The sequence below is a fragment of the Eschrichtius robustus genome, chromosome 16, assembly GCF_028021215.1.
Source record: "Eschrichtius robustus isolate mEscRob2 chromosome 16, mEscRob2.pri, whole genome shotgun sequence".
NCBI lineage: Eukaryota > Metazoa > Chordata > Mammalia > Artiodactyla > Eschrichtiidae > Eschrichtius > Eschrichtius robustus.
In genome coordinates, this window is record NC_090839.1 from 66,193,414 (window position 1) to 66,205,532 (window position 12,119).

Sequence of the window (12,119 nt, forward strand, 5' to 3'; positions counted from 1 at the left end):
GGAAGCAGGGTTTCAACCCTGAAGTGTTACTGCAGTTGGCCTTTAATTGGGGCGGGGGCCTTTTCAGGTGGACATTATTTACTAACTCATTAAACACTTATTGTGGGGGGAAAATAAATAAATAGCCTAGAGATAGCTACATTGAATACTTTTAGATTGGAAAATTATCCAAATTGAGTGATTAATTTGTATTACTTTGTGCGAGCAGTATCATGTTCCAGGGTAAAAAGAGGTCACTCTTTTTTAATCACTACCTTTTAAAAAAATACTCATATGTACAAAAATGAACCAAATAATATTGCGTGGAAGTTGAAACCGTTCCAGTGTTTAGGCGTGGGACAAATTGTTGTATGGACAAAAATCCATGCCTCTGTGGATGAAAATGCATAATTTATTATATGCATATCTCTGAGATTTATAATTAAGCTATTTCATTGATTTTTTTTTTAAGATGCGTACCTGAGATGGACTAGTATCTTAAAATTGACAAGTCATGGTTTAATTGGCAACTTTTGTTCTTTCTTAGTGGTACATAAAATAATAGTGTGTCTGGAAATGATGGCATCTTATCGATAGATGCAGTAAGATAGGGATATGTAGAAATTTCAGCACATTGATTAATGTTTAACACCAAAAACTTTATACAAAGGATGACTTGCAAAATAAAGATAACAGTTCCAGGTCCTTCCATCTCAACTAGAATTCTTTACTTGAAAGATGCCTTTAAAGATTTTCCCCCCATGTAAAACAAATGGAGAATCAGTGTTTGTAAATATAAGAACCATTTTCAAAATGTTTAGAAGGAAACAAACTGGTGATTTTTCATGGAGAGCAGATGGTATGGTTAATGTGTTTGAAATAAAGTTAATCAGACAGTATCACCAGGCAGATGTATGAATATGCCTTCTTGGGTTTTTTTTCCCCTTTCTGGAAGGTTCATAGGTCCACTTATAAATGAAAGTTGTCTCAAACGAGACATCCTTAAATTGAATTTCAACAATTCACTGTTATTTTAATAAGACATATGCTTGAAAGTGTATTTATTCCGTGTTAAAGACAGAATTTATATGGGAGGCTACATGATGTCTCCCAGCCTGGAAATCTGTGTATGGGCTCTGCTACTGAGGGCAAATTTCATAGGAAACTCAGCCACGTGAAGACTGTTTGCATACCTTCTTCCCCAGGTGGATTTGAGCTTTTCTTCTCAAGTGCACTCCCCGAACCTGCAGCACATCAGCAGCTTCCTGGAGCTTGTTTGAAATGCTGACTCAGGGACTCACCCCAGACTTACTGAACCAGAATCTGCTTTTTAACAATATCCTCCTCCAGGTGATGCATGAGGATGTGTAAGAAGCATTGGACCAGATCACTGGCTCTCAGCCTTGAGTGTGTATTACCAGAATTGCTCCCTACCACTCCCGGAGTTTCTGGTTCAGTAGGTCTGGGCTGGGGCTTGAGAATTTGCATTTAACAGGTTCTCAGGTAATGCTGATGCTGCTGGTCCAGGGACCATACTTTGAGAACCATTAGGCTAAAGCGTCCTCGTTGCACTTTCCTATTCTCTCTTCTGATTCCTTGCCCCCCAAATAGCACTTTTATAGATTATTATCATCATGTGCTTTAGCTTGATTAAAGAAAAAAAAATCAGATTGTCTTGTATGATTTTGTGATGGCCACACTAATCTTGCTTGTTAATATCTAATTTCAGAGAAAAATTCTTTTATTTTTATTTATTTACTATTACTTTTTTAGTTGATGTATAGTTGATTTACAATGTTGTGTTACTTTCAGGTGCGCAGCAAAGTGATTCAGTTATACATACATACATATATACACACATATATATATTCTTTTTCGGATTCTTTTCCATTATAGGTTATACAAGGTATTGAATATGGTTCCCTGTGCTATACAGTAGGTCCTTGTTTATCTTTTTTATATATAGTAGTGTGTATCTGTTAATCCCAAACTCCTATTTAGGAAAAAATTCTCTTTTAATGCATGTTGGATTTTGACTCTAGGTGCTAAGTAGTTCTCTTTCTCTTCGTCCTGTGAGTTATACTTTTAACACTTTAAAACTCTTTTTATGTATATAAAATGTTCCTGTGGTTCAAAAACTAAAATGGCGTATTTTGAGGAGTCTAATTTCCAACTCTCTCTTGCTCTAATATGCTCCCTTCGGCCACAGATAATTTTTTCTATTTGTTTCCTATAGATGTCTACGGTTTCTTTGTGTAGATACAAGCAGATACCAGTATACTCTATATATCCCCTCCTTTTTATATAAAATGTAAATTATTCTGACCCTGGTTTTTTTTTTTCGGTTAGTATACCTTTAGTATCTTTCTACATTAGTATATAGAAAACATTTATTTAACAGATGCAGAATATACCATTGTGTGGCCTGTGCCAGAGTTTATTGAAGTAGCCCCCATTGATGGATACTTGAGTGTTTTCCAGTCTCTTGCAGTCACAGCCTGTGGTGAATAACCTTGTGCACATATCACTTCGTATATGTGAGGTGTATCTGTGGGATATCTTTCCAGAAGTGGGATTGCTGGGTCAGTGAGCAATGCATTTATAATTTTGATAAATGCTGCCCTCTTTCAGGGTTGTACAATTTTGAACTCCTGCAAGTAATGCTTTAGAGTACCTGTCTCCATAGCCTCTCCCAATAGAGTGTTTACCAACCTTTGGATTTGTATCAGTCTGATACGTGAAAAGTTACTCGTGGTTTTAATGTGCATTACTTTGATTATGAATGAGGCTGAGCATCTTTTCATATGCTTAAAGGCTGTTTCTGTTTCCTTTTCTATGAACTATCTGTTCATGCCCTTTGCGCGTTTTTCTTTTGGATCGCTTCTTATCAGTTTCTAGGAATTTATAAATTAGAGAGATTAGCCCTTTGTGATGTGAGTTGCAATTTCCTCAAGCTTGTCATTTAAAAAAAATTTACTGTCATGTATTTTGGTATAGAGAAGGCTTTAAAGTTTTTTCTTTAAATTTTAAGTAGTTAATATTTTATGGTGTCTGGATTTTGAGTCACGGAAAGGCCTCCAAGAATTTGGATTTGGCCCATTTTTTTTCTTTCAGTGTTTTTTTCTTTTATGGTTTCATTTTTACACTTAAACTTTTGATCCATTTAGAATTTATTCTGGTGTTCAGGAGTGATATATAGATTCAATTTTTTCCATATGGCTACCAGTTATCTTTACCTATTTGTTTCAGAATACAATACACCTTCATTATATTCTGAATTTCCAGATGTATTGGGGTGCATCTCTGGACTTTCTGTTCTATTCCATTAAGTCTTTCTATTCCTGCACAAGTACACATTATTGGTTTTATAAAATGTCTTAATGCCTTGTAAAACTAGTTTCGCCTGTTGCCCTTCGTTTTCCTGGCAATTCTTGCTTGTTTATTTTTCCATGTGAACTTTAGAATCATTTGTCAGTTCCAGAAAAAAAAAAGCAAATTGAGATCGTGTTAAATTTATAAACATAGGGAGAATTGATATCTTTTGGATATTGAATTTTCCTATCCAAGAACATTGTGTATTTTTTCATTTGTTTGGTTTTACTCCCGAATCCTTCTGGAGCATTTTCAAGTTTTTCTCATATAGGTTTTGCCCATTTCTTATTAAATTTATTGTGTGTGTGTGTGTATATATACATATACATGTGTGTATATATATATATATTGTTTTTGTGAGATCTTCTCTTCCTTTATCTTTTCTAAGTGGTTTTGATTGTTTGTATGAAGGCTGTCTATTTCTGTGTAAGTACAGAAGTTTGTATACCCTGAAGTTCTAAGTAGTTTTTAACAGACGTTAAATTCTGCAGAATCCTTTATACGTTTTTGCCTAAGAGAAAAGAAAGCCTTGGGAGTCAGGCTTACAGTTAAACTCTGTGGCTGCATTTATGAGCTCTGTGGACATCTGGGGATCTATTTGACTACTCTGAGCCTCAGTTTCCTAATCAGTAAAAGGAACATTTCTGGCTTGGTAAGAATGTTGGGAGAATTAAATAGAGCTTGGGACTCATCACTTAGTGCCACTTCCACCACCATCACTGCCAGCGGCAACATGGGTTGAGGTTGCTGTGCTCTTTTTCTTCTTCCTCTTTCCCCTCTCCCCTTTAAAAGAGAAAAAAAGAAAAGAAGAAAAATAATAAAACGATGCTAGACTTGAAGTTAAAAGCAAGTTGTGATTCACTCCTCTAGCCTTGCTGCTGCTTGCCCTCTCCGATGCACCCTGACCAGAGGCTGCTTAGCTTTCCCCAAAGGCCCCGTGTTTCCTCTAACGCCATACCTTCCACCCAGAATGTTCTGCTGCCTAATTCTACCAGTTCAGATATGTGCTGCCCTGCACCCAGTAAAAAACACGATCTGTCTCCACGTGTAGCTTGTCGGTTCTATAGCTGGGCATTGATAGACTGGAAACTGTGAGGAGGGAAACTATGTCCCTCATGTCCACCAAAGAATGCAAAATACCTGGCAAAGAACAGACACTCAGATGTTTTAAAATAAGTAAATGAATAATTAACTTTGATCTTTCTTTTGCCTCATATTATGTGTCTGGGTAATTCATCTGTCACCCAGTACATTGTAAACCCCTTGAAGATAAGGCTTATGCCATTTCTCAATAATAATAGTAACAGTAATAATAATGGTGGTGGTGGAGGTGGTGAGAGGCAAATGGATTTATTTTATGTAAGAACATGTAATAATAAAAGCGAAAATTGATGTTCATTGAACATTTATTATGTTACAGGAACTGTTTTAAAGTCCCCGATGTGGATTATCTCACATAACCCTCAGCAGTCCTGTGAGTTGGATCCTGTTATTATGCACGTGGGGAAACCGAAGCACATGGGTTTATGGACTTGCTCAAGATCAGACAAGCTAGGAAGTGGTAGAGCTGAGACTCAGATGCAGGTGTTCTGAGTCTAGCAACCCAGCTTTTCACCTGCTGCAAGGTTGAATACAGTCATGTGTAGGTCCTCCAACCATTTAGGAAAAGTTATTTACTCCACTTGCACCTGCTCATTTTCCTTCCCAGTCATGCCATTTTAGTAACTTGTATTTTATTCTTTCCGATTCCTCTCAGACTTCATGTTCTCCACGAGGCTTTCTCTGACCACCCTGCCTGGCATGAGTAGATGTTCAATTAAAAGTAATTTTAACTTTTTTCCCCCCTAGGTTCACAGTAAAGGTGCTAAGAAAGAGAATGTAAGACAGGAAAATAATTAAATATTTTTACTGAGGTAAGTTTTTTATGATTTAATTTTTTTAAAGGAAATGTCTCTTATTTTTTAAAAATTCCTCTCCATAGCCTGCTTTCTTAAGATGTAAGAGGGAGATTGTTTTAGGAGTGTTTAAGTTCATAGAACCTGAGGTTCTTAAGGTAGACGCCAGGAAATGTGGGCTGTTTGAATAAGGTCATTTGGCTTCCTTACTTCTTTGACTTGAATCTTTAAATTTCCATCATCTCATTGTTTTAAAGCGTGGTGCTGAGAAGGAGGTCCCACAGGTGGAAATCCATAAGCTGTTTGGTGATTATATATACTTGCAACATTCCGTGAAAACTTTGATTTTAAAGTAGGGAGTTGAAGGGATTTGAAGCCACTTGGTGAGATTGCAACACTTCATTTTCTTAAACGAAAATGTGTTGTTTATTTTCTTATTATAATAGTGAGAAAAAACCTCCCTCAATGACACCTAATTCCTGCCACCCAGAAATGGCTGCCATTAATATTAATATTTTGGTGAAAATCCTTTTAGAAACGTATCTATGAATATAGAAGTATTTATATACAAATCTTTAAATAAATTGGTTTACACTCTATATGGTGGTCATTTTTTTAAAAAAATATTATTTATTTATTTATTTATTTATTTATTTATTTATTTATGGCTGTGTTGGGTCTTCGCTTCTGTGCGAGGGCTTTCTCCAGTTGCGGCAAGTGGGGGCCACTCTTCATCACAGTGCACGGGCCTCTCACTATCGTGGCCTCTCTTGTTGTGGAGCACAGGCTCCAGACGCGCAGGCTCAGCAGTTGTGGCCCACGGGCCCAGTCTCTCCGCGGCATGTGGGATCCTCCCAGACCAGGGCTCGAACCTGTGTCCCCTGCATTGGCAGGCAGATTCTCAACCACTGCGCCACCAGGGAAGCCCCTGGTCATTTTTAAATGCAACAGTATTTTTATATATCTCTACACATGAATTGTAAAAGACATGCATAATCATAAATGATCATTTTACTGACCATGTAATATTCCATTGTTTTAGAGGCACCATACTTTATTGAATCATTCCTTTGATGACCATTTAGATTGTTTCTAGTGGATAATAGTGTGTTGATTAACCCTGTACTTATATCATTGTATACATGTTCATTTATCTTCTTAGAAGTATAACTACCCACACTGAGTTTTGTTCATCTTTTTAATCCTTGCCAGTCCAATAGGAGAAAAAAATGGTGTCTTTTTTTTCTTTTTAATTTTATTCCTTTATTTATTTTTGGCTGCATTGGGTCTTCGTTGCTGCGCACGGGCTTTCTCTAGTTGCAGCGATCAGGGGCTACTCTTCATTGCGATGCCCGGGCTTCTTATTGTGGTGGCTTTTCTTGTTGCAGAGCATGGGCTCTGGGCACGCGGGCTTCAGTAGTTGTGGCACGCGGGCTCAGTAGTTGTGGCGCACGGGCTTAGTTGTTCCGTGGCATGTGAGATCTTCCCAGACCAGGGATCGAACCCGTGTCCCCTGCATTGGCAGGTGGATTCTTAACCACTGCATCACCAGGGAAGCCCCAGTATCTTTTTTGAGATAGCAGGGTTTTTGACTGGAGTAAACCTTTTATGTTTTAAAGACCTCTTTCATTTGATAGTCTTGCATAAAGGATTTCCTCATCGAGAACATACCTGTGATTCTCATGTGTAAGTGAGACACTCTCTTGGACTTTAAATGTGATGAAAATGTTAAAATATGTTGAGTTCTTTGTGTTTAGGTCTATTGCCCTGATTAACCCATTATAAATATTTTAAAATTATTGGCAACTAACTAATTGTCTTGGATACTGAAAGTTTTCCTTTATAGAGAGTAATACCTTTTGTTTTTTCTTCACTTACAGTGGAGCTTAAAGAAGCTTTAAAAACTAACTTCTTAACATCTTTCAAACATGGATAGCATACAGAATGTGATTTACAAATTTGCGTGATAACAGAATATTACTGAGTTATGTGAATATGTATTCACGTGTAAACCTATGAATATTGATGTTGAGTCTCATCTGTCCAAAGGATTTTGCCAGTTTCTGATATGAATGTGAGATCTAATTTTATGTTTGTTTTAGATTTTATTTCAATCAAATAAGGGTTACCTAAGGAAGGTCTCACATGAAACAGATACCAACTGTGTTATTGACCTACTGTTTGTTCTTTGACTTAATAAAAAGCCAGTTAAAATTCATCTCTTTTTCCTTGACATAAAATGCATCTTATAGAATGCCTTTCACGTGGGTGCTTTACTTTTCACTCCAAGTTAACATTGTTGAGGCTGGGACCAAGTGTGTTTTATTCACCATCTTACATCCAGCAACTAATGTGATATCTGGCATGTACATGGCAGACACTCAGGTCATTTTTGAAGGAATTAATGATTGGTGAGTATCATCATTGTTAAGTTAGAATTAAGATGTAAATGAGAAGTGCCTTAAATTTTAATTAAGAAATTTAATTTCTTGGAGAATAAAACTAGCATCTGTGATTTTTAAATGCATCTGAATCTAGACATGCATAATTGTAGTGACACTTGCTACCGTAACATTTTGTGATGTTTTGTTTGGACTGTTGATTTGGATTCTGTCCCGTTTCTTTGCAGAATCACATATACTACTGTGTTTTAAATCTGCTTTTTTGTCTGTTTTTTGTTGTTGCTGTTAAGGGCAAAGTAAGTGAAGTAGGTCAGGTACTAGATCTTATTAAAGAATCCATTTGTGTTTCATATTACAGACATGGGAATATCTTTCAGTTATGTTATTTGAAGACAAGGATAAAGTAAATGCCCCCAAATATATTTTAAGTTATAATGGAGAGAAATTGAGTTATATTTTAATTGGGGTTCAGCATTTATTAAAAATAAAAGTAGATAAATAGATTGCTAGCCATTAAGAAGAATGTGTAAATCTTTGTGAAGTATCCTGCCTATTAAGCTTTTCTGACTCATAACCAGCTTTTCACAGCCAAAATAAACAGAGAGAATGGAACAATTATCTAATAGATTAAAGCAATGTTGAGGACTCTTGTTTCATACATTTTGTTTCCACTGGAGTATGGGATTCTAAAGAATGCATGTGCTAGTTTTAATCAGTATTTTAGCAGCAGTTACTGCATGTAAAAAAATTTAACTTATTAAATAATCCCCTAGCAATTTTTATTTGTACTTTAATTTTCTTAGCAACTCCTTCCTTAATAAATAGTCTAAAGTTAAATCTAGGCAGACTTGAAAGGAAATTATTGAGTCTTCATTAGTAGGGTCTAAATTAATTAGATTTCCTGGACTTTACCCTCTGATATCATATTGTGGCTAACGGTATGATCCTGTATTCGTTTTCTAAAATAACCAAAGTTCTGGGTTCTTATATCTCTTTTCTGCAGTGGTATAGGGATTTGCTTATATTGTAGCTTTCATTTCACTGATGAGTTAATTTCTTTAATTGCATGCTTTAAAACCCCAATTCTAAAAATACTCCTGGAAAGTGAGGCATTACTAGTAGTAGTAAAACTGGAGTCTTAATTAAACTTAAGACTTCATCATTTATTTCTCCTTTTAGCTGCATTTGTAAAAATTTTTATACTGTATTTAAACAGATTTCAAGACATTCTTAAGTATTTAATGGGTTGGATTCTGTGCATTTGCAAGTTTCTTCCTATTTTAGGCATAAAGCTTAAAGTTTAGACTGGCAGTGTAAGTGGTTATTTGATTGGAAAGTTAGAAAGAGGAGAAGTTCTGTCTTCATATACAGGGTTTGTGGTGGTAGAATATTTAGATGAAACTGTTTCATGGTCAGGGTGAGAGTACTGAACTGCAGTAGGAGGGCAAAAAACTTGTTAAGTGCTTATATGCGATATGGATAACAGCTCCCTAGCAAAGCCAGCACTCTGGCCTTACTCCTGTAGTATCTGTAATGAGTTGGTCTCTCACAGAGGTTTTTGTTGTTGTTGTTTGTTTTGGGGTTTTTTTTGTTTTGTTTTTTTGTTTTTTTTAAAGGACTGTATTATTTTTCACTTGTGAGATCAATGTTTTATTTTTTATTTATTTTATTTATATTTTATTTTTGGCTGCATTGGGTCTTCATTGCTGGGCGTGGGCTCTCTCTAGTTGCGGTGAGCGGGGGCTGCTCTTCGTGGCGGTGCACAGGCTTCTCGTTGAGGTGGCTTCTTTTGTTGTGGAGCACGGGCTCTAGGCGCACGGGCTTCAGTAGTTATGGCACGTGGGCTCAGTAGTTGTGGCGCACGGGCTTAGTTGCTCTGCGGCATGTGGGATCTTCCCGGACCAGGGCTTGAACCCGCGTCCCCTGCATTGGCAGGTGGATTCTTAACCACTGTGCCACCAGGGAAGCCCCCAGAGAGGTTTTATTAAACTCTTTGAGTCTTAAGGGGAGAGTTTTGGAAAGAGGGGTAGAGAACAATAGCTTTGGGCCACAAGTTCCATAATGAACGTGGTGCTTAGTGAAACTCTCCAGGAATAGCTGTCTCCAGCCTCCGAATGTCCCATTGCCCTTGAGACATTTCCCTCCTTGCTAACCCTAGAAACTTTTCCTGGTGTTTTGGTGTGATGGAACATTGTCTGGAGCTGGGCGGAGGAAATCTGACCGTCTACCGCTGCAGAGTCTAGATGCTCTCTTTAAGTAGACTTCCAGCATGGGAGGATGGCATGTCCTAGCACTGTGATGACAAATATGGGAAGTCCATACAAGCTTTACCTTCGTTCCAGTTTGTTCAGAGAGGACACCTAGTTCATGGTGAGGGTTATGTTTGTGTCTGCTAAACCCAGTAAGTTTTGTTTTAAGTAGATTTCAGTCTATTCTAATGTAACAAAGTTTTTCAGTCTGAATGTTCTAGCAGCCATCACTCAAACGTTAATTGCTGTCAGTGGGAAGGGATATCCTCCTACATCTTTTCTGGAGCACTTGAAACCATCCCACTTCCTTTTTCTTTTACCTTAAGAACTGATTACTGACACTTGGGAATTATAATCAGATTGCATCAATCTTTATGGAAAGGTTACCAATTATTGCACTGGAAAATAGGCATTTGTCTCTCATAGTAAGTGTTTCTCTTGGTGTGTCTCTCTCAGTTCATTGCTTTTAAATACCTCTTAGGTGAATGAATGCTTTGTGTCATGCCCTGATTTAATACATTTAAAACAGACTTTATGGATGGCTTTCTTACTTTCAGTTATATGGGAGGGGGAATAATTTATTCAATATGGAATTTTCATAGGATATTTCAGTTGCTTAGATGTCCTTGGGGTAGAAAAGAAAGGTTGATGTCAATTACTTACACTGTGATACAAGCTCCAGAATCAGTATTTGCATTGAAGAGTTGAGAGCAGTGAGGATTTTTATGGTGGGGATGTACACATAGAGCACTGGGCTCTACCTCTTGTGTGTGTTCTCTCATTTTGTTCTCTAATGACTCTCTGAGGCTAGATACAGTCACTCCAGTTTTAGAGAATAGAAGGCCTTGGTTATGAGATTTGTCCTTGGGCACTCGGCTAGTATGCTTAAAACAAAAAACAAAAACAAAGCAATGACTTGAATCCAGATCTCTCTGGCTCTTCTTGTGTACACCAACAGAGAAAAGGGTCTCACAGTTGTTAGAATGTTTCCATTATTGTAGATTAGTGAAATGTTGGGTGGAATGAAGACACAGCTGCTTTATTACCACCATCACCATCATTCTTACCGTCCTTTTTATTTCTAATGTTCTTCAACATTAACTGGTAAAGTTTAGGAGCCTGCCAGGGTATCTGGCTCATTGTGTTCAATACAACATAGGCTTGTTTAATTTAGCAGTGCTCTGAGATGAAAGGTTCATGACGGCCAAGTACAAACAGACCTTCTGTGGGATGTTAATTTTGTTATAGGAGAGAATGCTTGTTTTTCCTTGCTCTGTGCTAATAAAGAAGCTGGCACATTTTCTCATGAGTTAAAAAGGACTTGAACTTGTTTAAATCTGTGTAATCAAAGGGAAGTGAGTGGTTCTGATAAACATTTTTCTTTGTGCAGTCTTTGGTTAATTCCATTTCATACCTGCCAGAGAATTGCAGTGTGCTCTTTCATTCTTTCCTCTTTTTACTTCGGATTTGATATTATGGTTGGTCATTGTAGGGATTTGGTGGTAGGAAAATAAATCATTTCCTCATTTGAACAGATTGTGTGTTTTTTTGGTTTTTTTTATGACAGGTTATCCTGTAGCAGACAAAGTGATTCAATCAGACCCCTACACAGAGGTGTCACTATATGATTTTGTGCAGTAATTTTTTTTTTGTAACAGCTCTATTGAGATGTAATTCACATACCATAAAGTTCACCCGTTTAAAGCATAGAATTCGGTGGATTTTAGTATATTCACAGAGTTGTGCGCGGATTCCCACTGTCTAATTCCAGAACACTTTCATCACTCCAAAAAGAAACCCAGGCCCAGTAGCAGTCACTTTCCATTCTTCCCTCTCGTTAGCCCCTGGCAGCCACCGTTCTACTTTCTGTGTCTGTGGATTTGCTTATTTAGAGTATGTCATATAAATGGAATCATAAAATATGTGTGACCTTTTGTGTCTGGCTTCTTTCACTTAGCATGTTTTTGAGGTTCATCTGTGTTGTAGCATGTATCAGAACTCATTCTTTTTTGTTGCTAAATAATACTCTATGGCACGGATATATACATTTTGTTTATTCATCCCTTGATGGCCACTTAGGTGGTTTCCATGTTTCGGCTATTATGAATAATGCTGCTGTGAACATTCATGTACAAGTTTTTTGGGTGGACATCTGCTGTCGTTTCTCATGGATTTATACCTAGGAGTAGGATTGCTGGGTCTCATGGTAATTCTATATTTAA

At 37.2% G+C, this 12,119-nt stretch overlaps 1 protein-coding gene across 6 annotated transcripts in view; it reads left to right on the forward strand.

The window, feature by feature from the left end:
* Window positions 1-12,119, forward strand: part of MRTFB (myocardin related transcription factor B) — a 199,924-nt gene that overhangs the window by 2,841 nt on the left and 184,964 nt on the right. For 5 of the 6 annotated variants that reach the window (XM_068565845.1, XM_068565850.1, XM_068565847.1 and 2 more), the window contains exon 2: window positions 5,200-5,264. The exons of the other annotated variant lie outside the window; for it this stretch is intronic. The gene's annotated coding sequence lies outside the window, so the exon portion shown is untranslated. The remainder of the gene's footprint in view (window positions 1-5,199; window positions 5,265-12,119) is intronic. 6 annotated transcript variants of the gene reach the window in all.